We start from the raw sequence: 26,140 nt of genomic DNA, 5'->3' as shown, positions 1-26,140 counted from the left end.
ACAATGGATCACTCAATACAACTATACATTGTAATTCAATCTCACAACACATGAAATATAACCACAGGTACGGGACTACAACACTTCATGACATATTCCAAACAATACAAATGTACGAAGTTCTGTCTTTACGACAATTATACAATACTATACATCACATCACCGTACCAAACATTTTGACTCGCTCGACATACAGTTGTGACACAGGACAACAACCACATTAACTTAACATATAGCACTGTCAAACACATTCCGGTTCGACCTCAACACTTATCCTGTGCATTTCGAACGGCGCTTGTGCCCTTTCTTGCGGTGCTCGCTCGATCTCTTCTAGTGTTTCTACGTTCTTTTTCGGCGAGCCCTTTCTAACGACGGTATCTGAGGCGGCGTCTCAGCCATCGTTGTCACTTCCGACATGGTTAACGGGTCCTGACGCTCAACCAATCCTGTCCGGTTATTCACCCGCTTGTTCATGTCCCGACATTTGGCCTGGCTGGCCGACTCCGTCACCTTTACACTGTCGGTCGGTTGTGGTCGTGCCGACGTAAGTCCAGCTGCCCAGCATGTGAACTAATTCAATACGATGATGTTCTCATTCACTGTCTCTTGCGCCCAGGCTTCACCTTGGGCTCGAGTGAGATCCTTCACGGGATTTTCCTCCGCTGTATCTCGCGGCCCCTGTGCCGGCGGGGGCTCCATCTTCGGGTCTTCCCCCAAACGTTCTGGTTCGTTCAGCCCTCACGCCCGGTCGATGATTCCGATGACGAGGTCGTAAAGGGGGGTCGTCATACATAGAGCAGTAACCTTCCCGCTGAAGTACGGGGTTTCAACCTCAATTTCTGCTTCGGGAAGCATCCGAACCGTATGGTCAATTAGGCAAACCGGTTTTGTTCTGCCTGTCAACTCACTTTTTCGTACCAAATTTCTCCGCACGATAACCGTGGAGCGACCGGTATCCTTTAACACCCTAACCTTTTTGCCGGCAACTTTTCCAGGCAGCGTTGGCATTTCCTTCGTAACACCGATCGGCTGTTTTGTCATTACAGCTTTACAATAGGGATTTTCTCCCCATTTTTCAACTCTACGAATCTATCGGTGACGTCATCAACAGTTTTGGTGCTACTTGCGCACAGAATACCTGGTGAGTTTGACTCGCTTCGTTACGACAAGCGTCTGCTTTGTGCCCAGTCTGACCACACTTGAAACATTTTACTACCGTGGGACTCGTAAAGTTAGTTCGACAGTTGTTAGCGCGATGACCAACTCGGTTACACAGAAAACATCGCGGAACAATCTCCGGTGCACGCTTATTTTGTTCGGATGCCGGTTTCTTCGACTCCTCGGGACACTCCTTCTTGATTCTGGCCAAATTTGTGCCTCCTTGCGCTTCCAAGAATTGATCAGCCAATTCAAGCATGCCTTCAAGTGACTCAGCCTTCCTCTCTTTCAAGTACAGCGACAGGCTTGGGTGGCAACTAGTAAGAAATTGTTCTCTAATTACGAGCTCTCTAAGCTCATTGTACTCCTGTGCTGTCCCTGAAAGTTCAATCCATCTGTCGAAATAATGGCAAAGTCGGGCGGCATACTGCGTAGCCGTCTCACCATCAGCTGGCTTTCCTGTCCGAAATCTGTCCCGGAATCCTTCCACAGTATATCTAAATCGCTTCAGCAAAGCATTTTTCACCTTTGCATAGTTGGCTGCATCGGTCGGCGTCAGCCTACCGTACACACTGAGCGCTTCACCACTCAAGCAAGTACTCAAAGCAGTTGCCCATTGATGTTCCGGCCAATTCTGGCTCCTCGCAATCGTCTCAACTCGGTGAAGGTACGCGTCAAGGTCGTCCTTCCTTTCATCAAACGCTACGAGCAGCTTGCTTGGGTTCAAGCGGAAGCCATGATCTTCCCGTTCGCTGCTTTCAACTCTAGCTTGGACGGCAGTTTCACTTCGCTCTTGCAAACGGAGCCGCTCAAGTTCCATCTCGTGCTGCTGCTGCCATTTCCTTTCACTCTTTCTTCTTTCAGCTGTCGCTCCTTTGCCTCTCCTTCTTCTCTCAGCTGTCGCTCCTTTGCTTCTCTTTCTTCTTTCAGCTGTCGGTCCTTTGCTTCTTTTTCTTCTCTCGCCCTTTCAGCTGCCAACTTTTCTCTCTCCAACTCAGCTGCTTTTTCTTCCTTGGCCCTCTCAGCTGCCAACCTCTCTCTCTCCACCGCCTCTTTCTCTTTCTGGCTTACCCACTTCTGTAGTTCGACGCCAGAAAGACCCATCTTCTCACCAAGAGCTACTAACTGTTCGGAATCCATTGTGTCTCGCAAACGAAGTCTTGCCGCGTGCAAAAAGTATCTGCCTAAATCAGTCTGTCGGAACACTCCCCTGCCTCGTTAACGAGAACACTGAGCAACACACAAAATCGTTCCGATAGCACTATCGACAACTCGAGGCTCTTTCTCACTACTTTGGACACACTGTGCACCAAAAGGTTCTGTCGCGGACGCCAGATTAATTTTCACAGGTCCCGTTAATTCGAGAGGCGATCGCCGGGGTAATTCCAAGGGCCGAAATATCGGCCCCCCTAACCGCACCACGAAAGCGTGGACCATTTAGAAGTGGTCCTTTATGGCGCGCCAGCGGACGCCGGCTGTGGACCAAAGAACAAGTCAGAGCCGAGAGTTGATAAACAAAACACAATTATATTATCAGTAATGGCAGATCAAAAACAATACACAAGTATGCACACTCCACAATAGTTTATTACAATATGTCTCCCACCAAACAACGTGCTACACAGTACAATCAGCCACACACGAAACAACGAACACAGACAACAATACGCACTACAATGCAGTCGCATGCATTGAACAACCAAGACACTTAAAGACTGAAGAGATAGAAAACGTATTCAGTCCAAAGTTCTTGGAACAAAAGTCTGGATGATACTCTTCCGAGAATCACTCACTCAAAATCCAGCATTGTTGTCGTTCCTCTGTCCCCGAACATTCTCTTCCAGGAAACCTCGCCGAAGTTTCTCTTCCAGGAAACCTCGCGTCTTCAATTGGCCACTCTCCAAGCTTCAAACTTCTTCGCCGAAACCACGTCGGCTGTACACACGCAGCTGTTGCCACGCGTCTTTGCTCGATAGTGGTAAACACACACTCTTGCCTGTAGCTCGAGTTGTCACCCCTCAGGTGGAAATCATCTTCTTCTCCTGCTTTGTCTCCACGAACAAAACCTTCGCCGACTACACGGCGGAATCCCTACGCGTTCTGGCGCTAACTTCCGTCTTCTCCTGATCTCTCGTCTCGGCTGCTCGATTAAATACCTTCCGCGCGAGATTCCAGAAAGTTCTCGTCATTTCGTCGGCGCGATACGCAGCGAAGGCTGGGGAGAGGGCGAGACGGTTCGAAGGCCGTCCGCGACGGATGACTCAACCCGGCATCACCCCGCCCCTTTCCATCTAGAACATTCGAGTGCTTGCTTGGCCGCTGTTGTGGGGTGAGGAGGTTTGTCGGCGAACCTACGCTTTCGAGAGGGGAGGGTCGCGCGCCCGGGGAGTCCTCGAATGCTTGTTTTCTCTTTTTTTCCGTTGACCTCGCGGCGTCTCTCCCGCGCGTTATCGCAAGAATTTGGTGGTGCGCCCCTTTGTAGCGCTCGTTTTGTGACAATAAGTAAAGTTAAGGCAAATTAGTTTTATATTTAGGTAAATGACATTCGGCTCGGTGAGGAGTAATCAGCCTCATGCTTAGCTTGAATTTTCTGAGCTCATGAGAATTCAACTTCAGTTACGGTAAATATTTGTGTTTTAAAAAGGTATTACTTTATTTAAGCTTTTTATAACCCAATTGATTTGATGGTACTATAACCAAACAAGCTTAATCAGATTTTTCATAGTTACCTTGCTGTTTGCCTAATTAGCTTAGTTATGCATATTTAGCCTAAATATGTCACGTGACCTTCCAATACATAGGGTATGTTAGTGAGATTCTACACTGATATTCAGTCATAATTAGTATTAATAATATTTACATATAAGTAGATATGTATTATCTTAATTAGCATGTAGTCGGTTAATAGTAATTAGTATGATCTTGGACTTGACTTCTGAGGACTCATGGGGAAGTCGACATAGGTAATTGGCTGCGAAGAAGATCGCCTTATATAGGCCACTTTTGCAAGGCTAGGTTAAGAATTAGCATGATCAACTTTGCCTAATTACATTTGGCTATACTTAATTCGACTCATCTTGGCTCATCTAAGCCTAATTTTGAATACGATAAAAACACCAAACTGGACTGGGCTTACCTATACCTACTTACGCCTGACTTGTTTAGGTCATAAAGTGCTTGACAATAATTGAGTAATTCCGGCTACATTAACTTTGACATAACGAAGGTCAATCAGGTGAAACTTGGATCAGCCCGACAAAGACAAGCTGGCCTGAGAATATTTAATTTTCTGCGTTTGGGTTCGTCAGAATGTGCCATCCTCGCTGTGCCTACTTATCCTAATAAACTGGTATCAATAACAATAAGAGCCGGCGCTTGAACCGGCCCGTAGCGGCCGCTACGTAAAAAAACGGCACAGATTCGATGGAGCAAAAAAAGCGACACCAAGTTGTCGTTTTTGCTGCGAGTGCCGTAATCGCGTCCAACAGAGCGACAGGAAAAGCCAAGTGATAAGACGGGACGCGCGTGCGCCTTGCAGAAGATGTCTCGTCTTGTCTCGTCGCTAGCTGGCACGTGTCGATGCATTCTGCCACGCTATCGTGGTCTGCACATTTTTTATCGCACCTGTATATTTGTTTGTGAATATTGTATGTACAGAGGCAGCAAAAAAAAAAGTGGCGCTGTGGTGCAATAGGTAAGATATCTGCTTCACGTGCATGTGGTCCCGTGTTCGGTTTCAGGGCTATGTGCTTTCAGTTTGAATCTCGCAGATATACATCATTGTGATACTAATGGTTTTCTTATTACCCGTAGTCATAGTATTCGCGGTATTATCGGCGAGAAAATGCTCTCGAAAGCGAAAAACAATGCTTTCTTTTTCGCCGCCGCGTCAGGGCCGGGCCGCCTACGGAAATGTCGCGCCTAACTGCAGGCCTTATCTTGCCAGGAAAAATTTGACTTAAAATCCCGGTTAATCTTTGTCCGGGCTATTATGAAGGTCACTTCGTATCAGGCTGGTTCCTATGGGACTCGGCAATGGAGCCGCGTAGAAGCGGCGATAACTTGACTTGATTTCCTGCCTGCAGGTATGTAGTCTCGCCAGGATTTGACTGAGAGTGTATAGAAACATCTTGAAAACGCTAGTATTACTTTAGTAAATACAGAAATTTGAAGACGTCGGATGATTTACAAACACCAATGTTTGGTATGTTTTTCTTAGGTGTTTGTTGTTGTGCTAAGGAAACCGTGAATTATATTCCACCAAGTCACCCATGCTATGGCACTCCGACCCCACATTGTCTATTTTCCTCACAACAGTCACAATGCAGGTGAATGTATGCAGTGAACTGGATGACATCCTTGAGAAGTCGCATGAGTCTAATAAAGCGCTGCTGCTTCGGGCAGGCCATGTACGTAGGCGTGATGAGTAAGTACGCCTCTCTGCATTTGCCAATTTTATTTTTTATCTTTTGTCACATGCATATGAACAATGCAACGCGTACAAATGGAGAGAGTGTTTATTACTGATTGTGTGCATGGTTTTTTTTTTGTTGCCTGCGTATTGTCCTTAGTTTTGTCCATGCTGGGTGTCGACATTCAATTAAGTGAAATGGCTTTCTACAGTAACACTTTTTTTAGTGCATTGACAGAAAACATTCTAACTATGTTGCTTCATCACTTCACTGGCAGGCAGCCCACAGAGGCTGAAGCAAAAGTCCTAAGTTTACTTCTCAATGATGGTGGAAAGGCACTTCAATGATTTACGTCATGCTTGTATTGGGCTCTCCTCTGAGTCATTTTCCGCTCAAAGATTTTGTGCCGTCGCTATGTTGAACCAGCTAAAGTAAGCATCCCCATTGTAGTAGTTGTCTGGTGTGCCATAAGCACACAAAATTTGTGGGAATCGAGCATAACAACCCCTTCGGCGCCTCGTCAAGCCTGTGACATTTTGCGAGTTTCCCGTCCGCGCCTTCAGATTTCACCCCCATCGAAACGACGACAGTGCACTGCCAGTGGTGGCAAACGAAACACCCATCTAAGCCTTTGCTTTTACAATTATATTTGTAATACTTGGAAAATGGTACGCATAAAAACCACCTCGCATTTAGTTTTAGGAATTTTTATACATGAATAGTGCAAATGCGTACAAGATTGGAAAGTGACCCACTTTAGCTGGCAGCGCGAATCCGAAAATAAACAGTGGTGTCACACTGCTCAAATAAGGCACGTGGATATGTTGATAATAATTACAGTAAGTTTGCCGACCACTGTCAACAAGATTTCATGACATCCTCAACTACAAAAGTGCAGGAAGCTTATTAGTACACATTTACTTGCTGCAGCGAAGGTTTCGTGGAGTGCGATGGATATGTACCTCACACTATGGCCACCCGGTGCTGGGAAACGCACTGCCACCAGCGCATTCATCGCCGTGCCAGCCATAAATGGGTAGTGAACAAAGAGCCGTCCACAAGCGAACGTGCATAGGCCGTCCTCTTTAGTTGGTCTTGAAGCACGGTTTCCTAAAAATCAAGGACCTGGCAAGCTTCTTTTTTCGATCCGACCTCGCTTCATCAAAGTAGGAAGTTCATCAACACATTATGCTGGCACAATGCAAAAAAAATGTTTCATTTATTTGGGCGTGGTGCAACTGGCAATTTAAATGCAAGCGAACATCGCATGACATCGAGTTCGAGGCAAGCACCCGGACGTGTGTTCTGTAATGCATAAATGTGAAAAACTTGGGCATGCACTTGATGCGAAGGCGATGAAGTGCATACGCGAACCATCTATGCGATCAGTGGTACGAAGCTCGTTTTATCCGGCACGAATGGCCCTGGTAATTTTTGTTTTGCAGCTGCATTCTCCATCAATCTCTCGCTTCCTGTGCGCTGAAATGTTTCATTATGCATGCTAGAGTTTTCTGTTGACAGTTGTCATCCGTTTGTATATATACTGCAAAAGGGGATACGTGCGTGTTCCCTTTCTCAGTGTTTAACGAAAGGCACAAACGGTGCCTTCGAGATAGCTGCGGTAATCGCGAAGACCTATGGCGAAAAAAAAATTGTGGTTGCGATCATTTTGCGATTAACCTGTGTGACGCACGTGTTGGCATTTTTTAGTTAAAGCCGTGACTTAGAGCCTTGAAAGACCTACATGCGTAATATGTTGGCGACAAGTTCAGATTATCGGGGGTCACGGCGTGTGCGATGTTTATCGCGAACGTCACCTTTCTACTGCTGCACGTCGCACACCGAGGTCAGAGTTTATGTTAAACTTCTTAAATCAAAGTTACCACAGTTTTCCGTCAAGTCGATCAAAACAATAACAGGAGGCCTACATTATCGCACGTACTCAAGCAAATGGCTGCGGTAAATGCGAGTAATATCGCTTACCCAACACGTTCGCCAGGGCCCGTATTTCGCGCTCTCGCCCTTTTGCTTTGCGAAAGCTGCGGGAATCAGTAACACTGAAGTCATTTACGTCCGTGGCAATCCGCAACACAAAAGAGGGCAAAATGGGGTCTATTTTCGCAGAGCGCGGAGATGTTGCGTCGGCTCTTGTTTTCGCTGTCGTTCAGGCGAGTGAACCAGCAAGCACTTAACGGTGGTTCGATGACGCAGCCGACTAGCGAAGAGAGATTCGTGGCTGCTTTTTCGAGTGTTAAATGCGCAAATACACCAAATATTTCCCTCCATAGTCGTTTCGTGCGCTGTAGTTGCACCCGGTCGCGCAGCAAATGTGCAAGGGAGTCGGGCTTCACACTACTCAAAACTGTGTCGACAGGTGGCGCTGTGTGTCCGCAAAACTCCAGAGTCTGACGTCTATACCAGCCAGCGCTGGACAGCTTCTGTGCTCCAGGCATCTGCGTTGGGGCTATGTGTAGTACGTACCCTGTTTGCTCATGAACGCTGATGCACGCATATTGTTCATTGCTGTACATGCTAAAACGCTACTTCACTCCTGTACATGCTGAAACGTTATTTACGTGGCTTTTATGTAATGTAAACATCGGCTGACTTGCAATAAAACAATTTATTGACGCAAGCTTGTGTGATCAGCGTTGCTGTTTTGCTCAGCCTGCATGCGGCATCACTCACTTGCTAAAGTATGCAAGCTACTTGTGGGCTTCTAGCAAGTAGTTTACTACACTATAAGGAAGCGATTGTACTATATGGAAGCGATAGAAAGTGAGTGAGGGAGCTGATCTGGCGAGAGTGGGACAGCCATGACGCAGAAGCAAACGATGACGGTGTGGCTACTATGCGAACGGCCTGTCGACATATCGAAATGCCCTGGTTTTGGGACGTTAAACCAAGGATAACAATCAAATCAATGCATCGTGTCTGCTCGCTGGCCTTTGTTAGCAGCGCAGCTGAGGGGCTAAGCCGTGCCGGAGCGTCCCTACCTAGGTCGCGGGGTGCTGGCGTTTTACACGCTCGCTGACACGTGTTCGTCACCAGCCTACAGAGTTGACCTTGTCCGCGAGTCGGCTCGCGTAGGCGACGCCGCATTTTTTGATGTTCGTATTCCTCACGCGCGCATGGGCGACGCTTTGCGATCGTGAGCCAACGTGCTCTGCCGTCGTTCCCTCTGACCTTCGCGTGAGGCATCATGCATCTGTCGGTGCAGAAACCTTTTCTCTGTGCCGTTTATTGGCCCCTTCTGGTCTGGCGTGTACGGGACGCCACTCCGATTTTGCTCACCGGAAGCTTGACTGCTGTCAACGGAGTGTCACTTGTTGGTAAAAGGGACCCCATGGCCCTCGTCTGGTTTACGCGCTTGTGCGAGCTCAGGGTTGCCTCTCGCGCTACGTGTTGATTTTACAGCAGCGTAACCTTGTTGCACATTTCCGCAAAACGAGTTAAAACATCGTGGCTCTTGCCTTTGTCGTGTGCTCCGTTATGGCATTTGACACTGCCGTCCGCTACTCGCGAGAGCAATCGCGCCTAGTAGGCTCTGCGGGGCCTCTGGCTCCAATAGGTCGGAAGGCGCGAATTTTCGAAAAAATTCTATCAGTGCAGATAACATCATTTGCATTCAAACCTAATATAATTTGTTCAAACCAGCATGGTTTTCGAGCACACAGATCTACATCTACTGCAGTTTCGGTATTAACCTAACACGTTAAGAAAGCTTTGAATACCAATAAGATAGCCGTGGTGGTTTTTTAGACATAAGAAAAGCTTTCGATTCCGTCAACCACAACATCATGTTAAGTAAGCTTCATGACTACGGTTTTCGAGGTAAAATTCACCAGCTTCTCAAATCATACCTATCCGACCGCCAGCAACGAGTAGTGATGATTAGTGTCGAGTCCCCTACTCAATCGATAGTCTCTAGGGTAGCACAAGGCTCCGTTATTGGACCCACTCTTTTTTCCCTGTACGTTAATGATTTGCCCTCCATCTTACTATATTCAGAAGCTTTAATGTACGCAGACGATACAGCACTAATTTTTGTTGGTGACAGCTTAAGGGACATCGAAGATAAAATTAAAGAAGAGTTACAGAGAGTACAAGTATGGTTTAAACGAAACCACCTAAATATCAACACAGAGAAAACTAAATACATGGTCTTTCACTCTAGGAAAAAAAGAACTCGACTTTGCAGGTTTCAACTTACGGCACTGCTACAGCCAGTAGCCTCGTTTAAGTACTTAGGGGTCATGTTTGACTCGGACATGAACTGGAAATCGCATATAGAAAAGACATGCTCCAAGCTAGCATATGGGTTTCACACGCTACTAAAAGCCCGTGAATGTTTTGGCACATCGATTTTGCGCATCATATATTTTGCATTCGTGCACAGTCACTTGAGCTACTCTATAGCATCGTGGGGCAGTACATATAAAACTCATTTGAAATGTATTAGCCGCCTGCAAAGGAGGGCAGTCCGGATTATGACATACTAAAACAGGGCGGATACTTCAAAACCACTTGTTTCAAATGATGCGTGTACTTCCACTGGACTCTGTTCACGTGTTTAGTGTTGCTGATGTAGTGCATGGAAGAATAAAACGTGATGACCCATTCCCATTAAGCACCTTTACGTTACCCGCGCGCTCTACAAGAGCTGCAGCGAGTCACTGTTTTAATTTACCGGTAGCCAGAAATGCCTACGGTCGAAGGCTCATGGAATTCACGGCGCTCTCATATCGAATGCGATACCGACTGATGTGAAAGAGGCTAGAAATTTTTCATTGGCCATGAAGCATGCACTTCATGCGAACTTTCTAAGTAATACATCTGTATAGTCATTTAGTATTATTATTATGATTAGTATTATTCTAGTGCTATTATTATTCTGTGCTATAAGTAGCTATGTTCTGCGCTATGTTTCTTTGTATAGTTCAAACATGTTTTTTTTGCTTTTTTTTCTATTTTAAACATTGTATCCAGTTTGATGTCCTTTGTCGCTGTGTAACCGCTTCCGCAAGTATGTAGGCATGTCACAAATTTGGTCTCTCGACTAGCCAGTTAGGCTATGGGACCAAACAAGTGTTTGCGAAGTTTTTTGTTACATGGATGTGAAAGTTACAATAAAAAAACCCCGATTGTGCAGTGACTTTCGAGTCGATTGCCTCCAGTGAGCACGTCATTTTTGCCGGTGTCACCTTAAGCGGACACGAATTACCAAAGGTACAGCAGTGCGATCCGTTTGTGCGCTCCCAAAGCGTAGGCGCGAATTTACAGTCTGGTGGTGTTGTCGGCGCCGTGTGCTCTTTACGCAGTCTGGATTTCCATTTGCGATTCTTAAAGGGAAAATAAGAAAAAATGGCAGCATATCCTTGGGTTAATGATGGAGAGTGGGGCGAAGCATCCGTTCGTCCATTCGTTCTTGCTTCCGTCCTTCTCTGTGACTGTCCGTGCGTCCATCCGCTCGTCTGTGCGTGCGTCTGTTTGTGCGTCTGCACGTTCACCCATGCGTCGTCCATGCATCTATCTGTGTGCCCGTTCATCCATCTAGTCAACACTCCAAGTACCACAATCTTGCATTTTTTTTCGTCTTATATGCGTCCGCACGTCCATCCGTGCGTCCGTCCCCGCATCTTTCTGTGTGTCCGTTCGTCCATTTAGTCAACACTCCAAGTACCACCATCTCGCATCTTTTCATCATGTATTCCGCATAGAGAAGCACCGCCATCCAGCGTACATTCCAAGGACTAAACGAGGGGTAAAACACGCACACTTTCTTACGGCTTGCGCTTCCTGTCTACTTCCCACCTTTAATCACCTCGAGTTCGTGGTATATGCTAGTTCACTGTATTCATGGCACTGCGGCCTAACACTCGCTAAACCTTTCTAAAACCAAGGATGTTACGCCCTGCAAGTGTAACCTAGCAACCCTTTCTTGTCAGATAGTGCACAATGTACATGCCAATGGCTGCTAATTGACAATGAGAGACAGAAAAATGCAGCTTTTAGTTAATGCGCACACTGCAAATTTTTTATTCTTCAACAACGCGCGCAAGAAATCTCCTACCGGCACCGCCTTGCAGGTCAAAGCGTAAGACTGGTTACGCACAACGACTACGATGTGAGACGAAAGGGTGCCGCTTTAAGGAGCTTCGCCTCTAAAAAGTGAGCCCCGTAACTGTCTGCATCAGAGTGCGGCACTTAAACAGTAGCTCACGAGGGATGAGAGTAAATGAGGAATTAAAAGGATATGATTAAAAGGTAAAGAGATAGATGGAGGAGAGAGCGGGGCGCAGGGACAGCGAACGACAGAAACGACGGTAGAGGAGATAGGAAAGATGGACACGGTCGCAGGAGTCCGAGCGAGGGGCACCAATTGGTGAGAGCTCTTGTCGGCGTCAGGAGATAGCGTATAGCGAGCCCAGTCGGCCAGAGCTGCGCTGTCGGAGATCGCGGGGGCACAACCGGTCCGCACGAAATGCAGAGAGCGAGTCCCTGGTATTACTTGGATTCGCACCTGTTTGTCACTAATAGTGTTTCCCTGCGCTTATCTCACCTGAAGAAGCTCCCCAGAAGTCTTCGAAGGGGGGGGGGGGGGGGGGTTGCCCGCAGTCTTAAGTCATACCAGACTATTTCTATGACTTGCGGCTGGCCGAAGACGCGAGTGACCGTACACTCCAAATATGGTAACCAATGCAAAGGTGAACATCTTCACATTTTTGTGCACCTATAACCTAAAAGTTACACAAGTGTAACCTTTACATTTGTAACCTCTCTAATGGTTACAAAATTAAAACTTAAATCTTGTTTATATAGGTTACACCCTTTTCTTTCGAAATGTAACCTTTGCAAAGGTATACAGCAATCGAAAACACATAGGTTACTTTCAAAACGTCCTTTATTAAAATGTCCTTCGCTCTTTGTCAACGACTCAAAAAGGCAACTCTCATATATGCTGCAATGTGACCTGTATACAATATAATATCCAACCAGCAAAGCGGCACATAAAACCAATGATGATGATGTTTGATGTTTTGTGGCGCAAGGGACATTTCACGGCCAAAAAGCGCCAGTTAATCTTGCTAAAAATATGTACAATGATTGTGATAAGAGGCTGTTTAAGGGCCATAAAATTCCTCGTGGTAAGGCGGGTAAAAACATAAAAGTAATAAAATCATGACCATGCCGTGAAAGGTGGTTGTGGTGTGAATAGGTGACAAAAGTTGGTGATAATGAAAAACGATGATGGACATGTATGGCATTACCACAAGTACCTCACTCGTTCATACCCTTGCGTCCAAGGGCCGTGAGGCAAGTGCTTTCTTGTGTAGCCACCGCAGCAAGAACCTCTCTCGAGAGGTCGTGCTACGGAATGCCCGGGTATATGATATGAAGTATATGAATTTCTTTCAAAAACGCTAACAATGATTTATGACTAAAAGCGGTTCCCTACCGACAAGAATTGCAGGGTGTAAAGCTATATGTTGTCGGTAGGGTAATGGAAAATGTTGTTTTCTTAGAGTTTCTGAGTGTTTGCACTGGATTAACATATGAAGGACTGTTAATGCTTCGCCACATCTGTCACACAATGGTGGATCGCCACCGGACAAAAGATATGTGTGTGTCGTGTATGTGTGTCCTATCCTGAGTCTCGTTAGCATTACCTCAGTATGACGCTCGTGTTCGTTCGTGTTCGCTCGTGTTCGTGACGCTCATTTGTGTTCGTTTTGTTCGCACAAAACCAAGACGAACAAAAATATCAGTGTAGTACAAGGCTACACATTCTTCTTTCTCAAGAGCAAAAGAAGATTCTTCAGGCGGTGTGTGAGCAGTCCACGAGGCACGGGTGTGTCCGGCAAGGCAATCGTTTGCAGAAGGACAACGACTGGTGACAAAGCAGGCGGGTACTCAATATTTTTGATGTAGTATGTCAGCAGGCAAAAAATGAGGGCCCGCTCTATATTTCTGTTAGCCATTTGGATTATTTGCTCAGCGCTTCCAGCATAAACGCAAGTGTGTTCAGGGCAGGTATACACATGGGTGCAGTGATTTGCACGTCATCCGGTAGAGCCATCTGTGAAATATCATAATCGCGCCATGAAGAAACAGCACGGCAAAAATTCTTTCTCAGAATACTCAAGTGAGATTCGTAGAAAAACAAGAATTTGGAGCATTGTTATATTACTGTGATAATTAAAGTGAAATTTAAATTGTGAGGAAGCGCTTGATGCAACCGTAATTGAAGTCTGAAGTTTATTTTACCACATTCTTACACCACACAATGTGAGGTGTGGAATGCGGGAAAAAAGCTGCGATAAAAACGCAGCTTGACTAGCCCCACATCCCATCAATTCAAGGCAGAAAAAGTGACAGCATTCATAAAGTCCTCGAAACAACTAAACAGACAAAAATACATAGTTTAAAGTGGCACCAATAAGAAATATTGCATACATAAAATTTCAAGAAATGTTGATAGGATCGCACTCTTTGAGGAAATACGCAAAAATAGAAATAAGCAGAACATAAAAACAAGTCTTTGGAAATGGCTAAATCTCTCTTGCGTCATGAAAGTAAAAAAAATATTCGACATATCCTGTCGCGAAAGGAGGCGGAATTGTTCCAATGATAAATTGAATTTAGTATGTGGAGAAGTGAATGTTTCAGCATTTGTAGACCGTAGTATGTTCGGCATCAAGGAACCTTCCAATAATCACTCTGTCTAGTGAACGAGACTAAGGGCTGCGCTCTAAGTATGCTATGAAGATAAGATTGTTACTTCCTTTTCTTAATTTCAGTTTTTAAAGACGCTCGTAAACAATATTCATACATGTTGTCAAATATTATGTCTCTGAAATATATTCATGCATGTTGTCAAATATTATGAATCTGAAATTGTTGAATAAAGACAAGGTATGGGCATTATATTCGGCATTGGCAATAGAACGTAATGCATTTTTTTGTAGTGTGAGTAATTTATGCTTGGAGTGCAAGGTGCCAGTGCCCCACAGCAAAAGGCCGTAGCGTAACTGGGAAGAAAAAAGCGTGTTGTATATCATTAGCATCTGAGTTGTCGGTAAAAATGACTGACATCTCCTAAGCATGCCTAGTAACTTACTTAACTTGTTTCTTACCATTCCGGTTTGTGAATCCCAAAACATATTCTCAAGAAAAACAATTCGTAATGCTTTAGCGGTCGAACAAAAATCAATCACAAAATCGTGCAGGTGTAGTTTTGAAGTAGCTTCGTACGTTGTTCTTTTTGAACGAAATAGAACGGCTTTGGTTTTTGAACAGTTAGCAGTCGAGGGAGTTAGCAGTCGCCCATGCATACAAGTCATCTAGATTCGTGTTTGCTGCTGAAATTAGGTCATTTACACCCACACCTGTGAAAAACAAGGAAGTGTCATCCGCATATATGACATATTTATGTGTGTGATTTATGTTTATAATATTGTTGACATAAGTGATAAAAAGTAACGGCCCCAATATACTACCTCGGGGTACACCTTGAGCAAGTTTTTGCAAAGATGATTGTTCGGTGTTTATACTTACACACTGTAGCCTATTGCTCAAATAACTAATGATTAAGTTTAGCGCATTTCCTCTAATGGCATAATAGGGCAATTTTTGTAAGAGGGTATTGTGATTTATCCGGTCAAAGGCTTTCGAGAAGTCAACGAATAAGCCTAGCGTAATTTTCCTGTCCTTTATATTACCTAAGATATTTTCCTTTTGACGTAACAATGCTACCTTTGTCGACAGCCCTGACCTCAAACCGTACTGGGCTGGAGTAATTATCTAATTTTTTGCAAAGAAGTTTGATAGTCTTATAAACATTAACGTTTCTATGGGCTTTGAAAACAATGGTAGAACAGATATGGGCCTATAGTTCTTCAGATCATTTTTGTCTCCTCCCTTAAACAGCACTGTAACTTTCGTATGCTTCATACGTTCTGGGAAAGTACCTGTGCCTCAAATTAGGTTATAAATGTATGTTAAGGGCTTGACTAGTATATCTATGACAGGACAGACTGGGGCCATCTTTAACCCATCAATATCTTCCGATTTACTTTTCTTTAGTTTTTTGAAAACACCCATAACCTCGTATTCATCTGTTGGCTAAAGGTAAACTGACGAAGCTACTGTCTGTGCGGACATGTAATGTAGTGCGGTAGTGTCACTGACACTGTCTACTAAGGAAGTGAGGTGTTTATTGAATTTCTCAGCCAATGCTTTCTTTGCTCCTGTATGTTCGATCGCCTTCAGTTATCTCTTCTACACTAAAATTACCTTTATGTAAGGCAGTAATGGAATTTAACTCGCTCCACATCTCTTTGACCCCTGAGACGCCCTCGAACATGCAAGAATAATAACTGCGTTTCGCTTTTTTCATAACTTTAGTTAAATTATTTCTATATTGTCGAGTAGAATCCCATGCGTCTGGTTTTCGATTCTTCAAGAATATTTGAGACATGCTATTTTTCACATTTATCATTTTTTTTGAGGTTCTCTGTGACCCATGGTTTCCGCGAACGTTTAAACTTATTTTTATTTCTTTGTAAGGAAAACATCGCTTGTAAATACGGGAAATTATCTCCATAACACTGCCGTATGCTGCGTTTGCTGATGAGCACGAGAGCACTGCTGCCCAATTTGTTCTGGAGATTTCATCTCTAAACTGCGAAAAAGAATTTTCAGTTATACTCTGGCACCGAAATTTGTAGGTTGGGTTTGATACGACACGGTACTTATCAATAACTAAATATATCGGCAAATGAGCACTGAGTGTAATGTTGACTGTCCCAGAAAACAGACTTTCACGTGGTAAGTTGGTAATAAAAAGATCCAGTAACGTAGTGCTAGTTGCTGAAATGCGAGTTGGTTGCAGTATCACATTTGATAACAAATAAGAATCAAGAAGCATACAAAATTCGAACTGTTTAGCTGTATTTGAAAGCATGTCAATGTTTACGTCACCACATAGGACTAATTTATACTGATGTATATTAACATGAGAGAATATCGCGTCCAGCTGCTCGAAGAACTCACCTAAATTACCATTAGGTGGACGGTACACCACCGCAAAAAGAAACTTCCCACATTTCAAACATATTACCTCAATATCTGACGTACATAAAGACAGGTCATCAAGCAGTTCATAATTGATACCTTGTTTATTAAACATACATACGCCTCCACATCTTCTAATGGGTCTGTTCAAGAAAACTGCATTATAATCTTCTAGGTGCATGTCATTCGTCAGCCGAAAACCACGTTTATGTCCACATAATTACAGAAAACGAGAAGCCGACATCACTCAGAAATACACAGAATTCATTCTGTTTGCCACGTGCTGATTGCATATTTAAATGATTAAATGTAAGAGATGAATCGTATTTCTCGACCGTATTATGCTTTAACTCTAGCGGAGTAACACTAGAAGTGTTCATTTCAGATGTTGATGGGTCAACAGGAAATCGTGCATTGTAAAGTTTACATTCATTGCGACATAAACCGTGCGTTCGAACGACAGGTCAACGACGAAATTTGCGACAACTATTTTTATCGAACAAATTTTATAGCCACAAACTGGATAGCCAGCATCAATCAAAAATAGTAACGAAAACAAGCTACTGCATGAGCACTGGTGCATCCCAAGGCAATAAGAGAGAGTGAAATATATTCCCTCAAATAACAACTCAGACGCCCAAAAATTTTTTGTGATATTGTGAAGCATATATTTAATGAACAAACATAAACCCAACTTCATGAGCATGCGTGGTACTTGACCCACTTAGAAACAAAAAATAAGCATGAAACAAACAACCGAAATTTTCGTTTACAGCGGCGCCGCAATATCTGTGCCCACAACACAAACCGCATTTTTCGCTGCACTGCTTTCACGAAGAACTGTTCATTTTGTTTACGTCATCACTGCTTTCGATTTTGTTCTTGGGTGCGTTTTTAGTCTGCCACGCAAATATTTTTACATCGTAAAGCCAGACATGTTTCCAACCAGTTTCCCGCTTGCGTGCTGTAGCCTGGACCAAGAAGTCGTTTCACTTCAGGGCACAGATGTTCATTTACGAACACCGCTGACCGAGAGTCAATGCCCAGATAAGAACACTTCAAGCTTGTTGCGCGGGCATTCATCAAAAAGTTATCCCGCCTTTGTCTCTGCTCGAACTGCACAACCACGTTTTTTTGCTTGGGTTTTGTGCCATTGGAACTCTGTGCGCTCGTCCGATATCAGTCGCGACAAGTGGCACGCCCACCTTTTTTCCAATTTTTATGACCATTTCAACTAGGTCTTCGGAGGATTCATACGGAATGCCTTCAATTTCGTCATTTGCCCTCCGGGAATACTGTTCAGCCCGAAGCATTCTGTTCTCATGGTCATTTACCTGCCGTGCGAGATCAGAGCACTGTACCCATAACTCAGCATTTGAGGCTCTCAGGGCTTGGTTTTCATTTCTAATTTCTTCATATTCCTTGTTTGCCATAGCCAGAAAAGTTTTAATATCCCTTAGTTCCTTGCGAAAGTCTCGCTCGATTGTTTCTTTGAAATCTTTGAACTCTGCCTTAAGTTCGCGTTTCAGCTTATCAAAAAGTGCTCTGATCTCCTTCAATATCCTCTAATAAAACAGCAATGCCAAAAATCGAAATGATACAAATGATACAAATGTCAGCAATGACAGCAGTGGCAAGAGCAGTAAAAGTAAAAAATAGACCGATTCCCGACCTGCCTAAGAGATGCGCAGAGTCTGTGAGCACACGTGAAGCCTGCTGCCGCACTTGCTGCCAAGTGAAGGAGCAGATAGTGCGCTCGGTGCTTTTGTACTGCCCGAACTGATGAAGATCCAACGGGGCCGGGGGGGGGGGGCAGTGTCACAGTGAAGTTTCCGTAGCTTGAAAGGTGATGCTAGCGTCAGAAACACAGCTTTTCAATCCGCAGCGTTTCAAGTTGAAACGGTAGTACAGCCACCACAGCCAGAATGCTGGGCACAGTATCAGTAATGCCTGCATAAAAGATACGCAGAGTCTGTGAGCACACGTGAAGCCTGCTACCGCACTTGCTGCCAAGTGAAGGAGCAGACGGTGCGCTCGGTGCTTTTGTACTGTCCGAACAGATGAAGATCCAACGGGGCCGGGGGGGGGGCAGTGTCGCAGTGAACTTGCCGTAGCTTAAAAGGTGATGCTAGCGTCAGAAACAAAGCTTTTCCATCCGCAGCGTTTCAAGTTGAAACGGAAGTACAGCCACCACAGCCAGAATGCTGCGCACGGTATCAGCAATGCCTGCATAAAAGATACGCAGAGTCTGTGAGCGCACGTGAAGCCTGCTGCCGCTCTTGCTGCCAAGTTAGCACTAGAGAAGTGCATTGATAAGTGTGTGCATCTAGTAATCATTCCACAAACCTCGTTGATAAGCATGTGTCTTGAATGGCCTTGCAAGTACTTGACGATGTCGATGAATGTGCATTCACGTTGTTCTTTGCATGAAAACGCTTCCGACACTGCTCTTAGCTTTCTCTCCAGGTCACCAATGCTACTTTTAAACCTAAGCTTGACTTTGATGCAAAGCTGGAAAAAAAAACAGTCAAGGTAAAGCAAGAGTGATGAATATTATTAACGACAAAATAAAGCTTTTTTTTCCGATATCCCTCATGATATGAGGACGTAAAGCAATACAATAATAATTTATACCATTTAATAACAATTATTTATTGGATAAGTGCACTGGTCCCCCTCAAGAATCGAGATTTGGAGCAATTAATTTTAGTTTCGGAGCAGTTTGGAGCACCTAAATATGCATTTCGGAGCACTAAGCTACTGCATGCACACTGCTTAAGACTATTTCAATACTTAGACTTCCAAGCATAGCTCCAAATAGTATACTGGCATGATCCAGAGCGATACTCCTGTGCTCTTAAATTTAAAAAAGAAGGTAACCAGTTTGTTTCTTCTCAGTTGAAATAATAACAACCAGCTTGTTCAGTGAGCCTACACATTTTTTGTTGTTTGAGGAAGGTGCCAAGATCTTGGTTTATACATCTCATGAAGTTTTCAAGCTAGGCCTTATTATTTTTAGCAAGGGCGTAACGAAACTAAAGAAAACATTTTTATATATGGGATCCCTGTTGAACAAATAAGGTGTTTTTTTTTTTGCTAGGATGCTAATGAACGCGTGATGTTCTGCTGTGCTGAATACCAATGAGGCTCTCAGCTCTGCATTTTGCTGGAATCTCTTTTGCATAGAGCATTTTCCTTTCCAGTTTTCCTTCAGAATACGGAAGGGCTATTCCAAGTTTACAGCAATTGGATTACCGCAAGATCAATATGCGCGACAGACAAAGGACCATGCACTACGGCTGCGTTATGCTCGAGGCTATACTTTTGTGCCGAAAATGACATGGGTTATTCGCTAGATGACCTTGAGCGCGAGAGTATATGTCCTCGGCGCACGTGACCTCTAGCGCTGTGCGGGTATTCACGTCGAATATTCCGACTATCGCATACTAGATATACCATAGCCTCCGAGATCCGCCTATCTCAGGGGTCATGATAGCACGGCCATTCGCGGCCAGGCAAAAAGGGCGTGGCTTGGCTCGCAATGATGCACCGAGAACGCTCTGCATGAGCGCTTCAGCCGAAACGACCTCGCGCTTTCTCCTGCATCTAAAGTAATGCATCGGCGACGGCATGGCCTCGTAGGCCGCCAATACGTCGCCCTTGACCTCTATTATCGCGATTCGAATGATTCGTCCGCTCACTATTTGAGTATTCGTGCACTCACAGCAAGACGTTGTCTTATACAGAACACATCGCTTCAAAATAGTGTGAGATTAGGCGCACTGGTGACACCAAATAAAGCTTAGAATGACAAAAAACTCAGCTTAAACACGAGCCCACATACGTTTCATGTAGATGAACGCGTGCTGTCACGCATAAACCTTTTTTATTGATCAAGTGCGCAAATATACCACCAGCGCGGAATCAATCAACCCGTTAAAAAAAAGGTTTAGTTAAAAGAGGTTGGCTTGTGCACGACTCGTGAGCTCCTTCCAAAGCTGTTTTTTTTTTTTGCTCCTTGGTTCGGCACGGCGGAGCACACTACGGCAACAAGATTTACAGGCCGTGCGATTGCAAAACGTCTTAAGTAGCAAAGGAGAATTTTGATAACTGAGAGCACAACTTATTCAGCCGCTTCTGATACACGTGACGTCTGCAGAGCACTAATACATTGACGCATCTGTTTCGCGCTGTCAGTAATCTTGGTCATGACCTTCGAGATCAGGCTGCACATGCCGTCTCGGAAGCAACGTTTCGGTGTATTTAGGCAATAAATCGCGCTTATTTATCACGATGGTAGAGAAAATCTGGCTTGGCGCAATTCGACGCGAGAGTAGGATAGGAATTTACAGAATTCACAGTTTTATATATCAGTGACCTGCTATTCCGTGCAGCAGAATATTAGAAAATCACGGCATGAGTTTTTTGCCTTGCATTCTTTCAGACTTGGAAATAGACTTTCATTTGCAATTTCTTTTAGCAAGAAATACTGGGACAGTGGGTCATCATGGCTTTCGCAGCGTTCTTCGTATGTCACTTTAAGGAGGGCCTGCATTCTTTCTCTGTCAAGTGTCACGGCGTTCATATGGGTCGCTTTTAAGGTCTCAAACACATTGAATGAAAGAAAGTGACTACGAGTTACCAATGTTCAAAGCTATGTAATCTAAATTGCACATGCAAACAAACCTGTAGCTCGGCAACAGCATTTTCCTTTGTGATCTCAGTGATGGGTGAAAGAACAGTGACATGCGCTCTTTTCGATATTCTGTGATTTCGCACCTTTCAAGCCACAGTAAACCTCTTGATAAATAGGCTCTGAAAGTAATTAAATATGCTTCCGACCTCCAAATTAAAAACTGTTTTTTTTTCTACCTGAAGTGGCACATATTTAATAGTCATATGTACTCTAAAGACATTAACTTAGAACAGCTAGCACCACCAAATTTGCTGCTTAGTTCTTTGAGGAAGTAAAAATGAAACAGAGCACGCTTGTAAACTTTTGAATGCCGATGAAGGACAAGCTTTGCTCTGACATGAACCAGTGAAGCGAACAGAACTGCCTACAATGATTGCAATAAAAAGTATACTTTCATTTGAAAGGAGCATCAGCTTGTTATTCACAGCGCTTTTCAAAGTACTTACATAAACATGGGTCCTCGTAGCCAAAAGGTGGTCTTTAGGCTCATCCAACGACATCATTAATTATTTCGCGGCGAGTGCTTCACCAAGGACTTTGTACATTGAGCGACGCTCCCCTTGTTCCCAGCGGTAATGAGAATATTCTCACTAAAAGAAAAAAAATCCAGATCATTTTATCCCTCGCCACAGACAAATGATGCACAATATCAGCAAAGACCACTGATATAACAAAGTAGCACTTGCTACCTAATTCAAGGTTTAATCACATGCTGGCGCTATGATGTCTCTTTTTCCGCATTTGAGAATACATGTGATATCTGAAAAACACAGTGCGAGCACCTGCCCGAGCACTGTTAGAAGCTACACCATGCATTATCCAAACCAGTGGATCATGAAAACTTTCTGATCGGCTACAGAGCCAATCAGGAATGCGTAACCAGTAACTTTGTAACTAGGGTTGTAACTAACCATAAGCCTTAAGCTGATTGCTGTGGTGTATCTTTAGAGCTAATATTAAGATCTGTGAACTCAATCTAAAACAGCGAAATAGAACAACATGGTTCAACAGCGAAGAGGAAAACTTACTCCAGAAACAAGGTTGAATCTGCGCGTAGCTGCCGCGAAAGTTTTTTTTTGTTGTTGTTGTAGCCTTTCTGAAAGTGCTCTTCCTTGCAGGACAGGCTGAACGCTGTCAGAGAATTCCGGCATATTGTGAAGGAGCCAGTCATGAAATTCCTAAGCAGAAAGAAAACAAGCTTTATTCACAAGAAATCTCTCACACCATGTACATGCTGCATATTATTCGCATGAAGCAACGATAGGAATAAAGGCACCAAAATCACAGGCATTACAAGAAAGGTGACTCCGGTAGACATTTTGTGACAGCATAAACATCGATTCTGGCGTAAGTATAAAGTGGCCAGGGATACAAAAGCATTTCAGGTTTAATCACAACACTTTGCAGTGTCTTCAGCAGTACAAATGCATTCAGCCGTTGTGAATAGCTCACTTTGTATATAACTCACCATGAAAGTCTTGCCTAACTAAGGTACAATTTTTTCTACTTCACCAAACATCGGAACCTGATTTTGTTGAAATACAACCACATCAGAAACAGAGATTTTGACACCAGAGACAAAAACAGAGTGCATGGAATAGCACAAGGGTCCAGTCAAGATGGCAAAAAAACCCGACGTCAAGCACACAAGTGCCCCTACTTTTGTTGCAGTTACACTTTCCGTAGCCACCAGTTTAGGCTGATGAGGCCCCTCCCACAAGTCATTGGACATTCTCATCTCATACTAATTGGCAACAGATAATGGAATGTTTTTGAAATTCCAGAACTTTTTTGATTTCGGAAGAGCATTTTTACTTTCGAATGGTATGGCCCAATGGTGGTGGGTTTCTCAAATCTCCGTATTTGAGAAACCATATGCACCAGCATGTGCAGTTTTGGTTTGAATGAATCAGAACCATATAATTGCACAAAAAGCTCGTTATGGCGCGCTACCATGCATTAAATGTCCCTGAGTGTATCTGGGGAGATAACAGGAGAAATGAATAATTGCTTGATGACGCACAGCAGCCGAAAACATTCGCAATGAGGATCTTGTGCAGCCTCTTCAGGCATATATCAATCAATAATAATGAGAAATTGCAGAAGTAGTACTAAACTGGAGCTTGCTGAACATGGAAAGCTGAAGTCTGACTCAAACCTCCGGGGGTAATCACTTTTACTGACATGTCTATGAAAGCAGAACTGTGACAAGGCAGCATTCAGTTCGCTGAAACTCATCCACATTGCCTCCCTGACAACAAACGTACTGAACAATGCCAGCTGCAGAAGAACGACCCCCTCTAACAGAATGTGCATTGGGTCATATAGCAAGTCTGTGAGGACTGAGCAATTAGCGATTTCCGCAAGGAAAGATCTTGACTTAATTCCGCACTGTGCTGACAATTCAGCATGGTTCTTTTTTGAAGTTGCTGGCTCAAGCGCTAGTAAATATTCTCGGTACTGGGATTCTGTACGTATTGTATTTCATAATGAAAGCTATCAAAATCAGTTGTAGGAACATTGCAGGTCCGGCACGCCAAACAGACATTCTTACTGAGGCTTTCTTTAAAGCCTGCAATAGTGGGGCATGCCAAGGAGTCCCCAACATGGGCGAGCGAAAAACAAAAAAAAAGACTTCTTTACCACAGGCAGTCTTTAGTGCACAGCTACTTTGGAGTGAATTTCACGTGGAAACAAAGTCTTGAAGGAGCAAATGCTTTGCTTATTGTTATTTAGGCGCACTTGCTTTTCCCACTCCAAGTAAGAATATGCTGGCTACTTTGGATCTTTCTGACGGCGGAATGTTAACAAAAGAGACATAAAACACAGTTAGCTTGCCTCTACGGCCTCTTTTCATGCCTTGAGGATTGGTCAATTCAATATCATCGCTGTACAAATGCATCACAATAGTGTTTATCTGATGAGAACTTGCAATTGGGTGCATTTGAAAACGTTTTCCATCAGTGAAATCTCTTAGAAACGCATCATTTGACGTCTCCAATGCACACTGAAAGAGGCGCGCAAAGCTCGGGTGAATTAGCAAGTTCTCAATCAGTCTCTTAAGTGGCACAAAGTAGCCTTTCTCACCATGCCAAAGTTTCACTTAATCTGGTGGAACATAAATTCCTTGACAAGCATATAGTGCCTTTCTTGGTCTGTCATTTTCAACTGCAGACACATTAACGGATGTTCCAGCAGTCGATAAAATATCTTTTTACCCCCGCAACAACTGCATCGACTCCCCCTATCGGAGATCGATAGTGCGACTCAAGCTGTCTCGCCAGACATGAGAGCTTTGTGAGAATATCTGTACTAGAAAAACCATCTACCGCATTGTGCACATCATTCTCGGAATACCCTGATGCTGCATCAAACAAGGCACTGCATACATTTTCAGCCGTAGAAACAAATGTCTGCGTCTGAGCCGGAGACACGCTCGGTTGCTTTTTAAGACTACTGTGAATGCCACAGTCATTGATTTGAGATGATGCGCATCCGCTGTCCGTATGCAGTTTGTACGACGCCATGTTCAGGAATTTGTTTCTGCACTTTGTGCATATCAAATCACCCCTGCGCAGGTGCAGTTCCCGTACATGTCTCACAAAGGTGTAAAAATACCTGGTGGTAAATGTACACGCTTAACATTTGTGTTTGCCCACCTTGCTGGCTTTTCAAGACCGAGGTGCTTCACTGACACTTTTCTGCGGTTCTGAGGTGGAAGGAATTTCTTGCGGCAACCCTGCAAATACCGACGACACTAATTGTACACACGTGCAGCAAAATCCCTCTCTCTATTTTCATGTATATATATATATATATATATATATATATATATATATATATATATGTGTGTGTGTGTGTGTGTGTGTGTGTGTGTGTGTGTGTGTGTGTGTGTGTGTGTGTGTGTGTGACGTAAGAAGGTAGCGAAGGTTGGTAGAAGCAGAGAAGGAAGAAGGCAGAACGGAATAAACATGGCGTATGAGCCAGGCCACGTCACCCATTCATCATAGCGTCACAGGAGTCGTCAGGATGAAGACCTGGCTGCCGTTCATCAGCCTCACATCATTCACGAAGCCACCGGCCATACTTCTGAACTGAATATCGACCACAGAAGAGGTAATCTCAGGCGCATGCAGCTACCGGCATCATGACAGAACCATCGACTGACCTTCCCATCCCAAAGTACACCGGAGCAGTGGACGATGGGCCTGTACAGGACTGGTTCGACCTGTTCGAGCTCCACGCTACCGCTGCATCATGGTCGGAACGGGAGATGGTTATGAACTTCAGCGACTACGTCACCGGTGAGACATTTAAATTTTACCTAACCCACATATTTCAGAACGAAGAGTCATGGCAAAAGATCAAAGAGGAGATGATTACCCGTTTGAACGACTATGACCAAGGCCTGCTAAATGCCAACCATCTAGAGACAACCGCGCAATATGGTCAATTCCTGAAGCAGTCCTCAACCATTCGAATGCCCAGCGCGAATCGACAACTGCCTCAAGACGAAGTGGCACATGAGTTTGCTTACAGAAGGCTTAAGTTTTAGTCAGTTTGTCATTGTGCATGACTGACCTATTGCTCGCGCCACAGTGTAAAGAGATATTTTTGTCAATTTTTCTGCTGTCTGTCTCCTTTTTATAGCAGAGTACCAGCGCAGCTGCGTGATGTTGTCATGTGCTATCTTTGAAAAGTAGGGTGATTATTCTTCTCTAAATAAATATCGCCTTCTCATGTGTGCTCGTGTGCAGCGGTGATTACGGGTTTTCATGTAGTCATAAATGCACAAGCT

At 44.2% G+C, this 26,140-nt stretch overlaps 2 pseudogenes; both read right to left on the bottom strand.

Moving 5' to 3' along the window:
- Window positions 1–13,351: 13,351 nt before the first annotated feature.
- On the bottom strand, window positions 13,352–22,575 carry LOC142761768 (uncharacterized; annotated as a pseudogene).
- Window positions 22,576–22,632: 57 nt separating this feature from the next.
- LOC142765863 (uncharacterized) lies at window positions 22,633–24,286 on the bottom strand (annotated as a pseudogene).
- Window positions 24,287–26,140: the final 1,854 nt, after the last annotated feature.

This window comes from Rhipicephalus microplus, chromosome 6, assembly GCF_043290135.1.
Source record: "Rhipicephalus microplus isolate Deutch F79 chromosome 6, USDA_Rmic, whole genome shotgun sequence".
Taxonomy (NCBI): Eukaryota; Metazoa; Arthropoda; class Arachnida; order Ixodida; family Ixodidae; genus Rhipicephalus; species Rhipicephalus microplus.
Note: the sequence above shows the minus strand (reverse complement) of the source record. Positions and strands in the feature narration are given on the sequence as shown.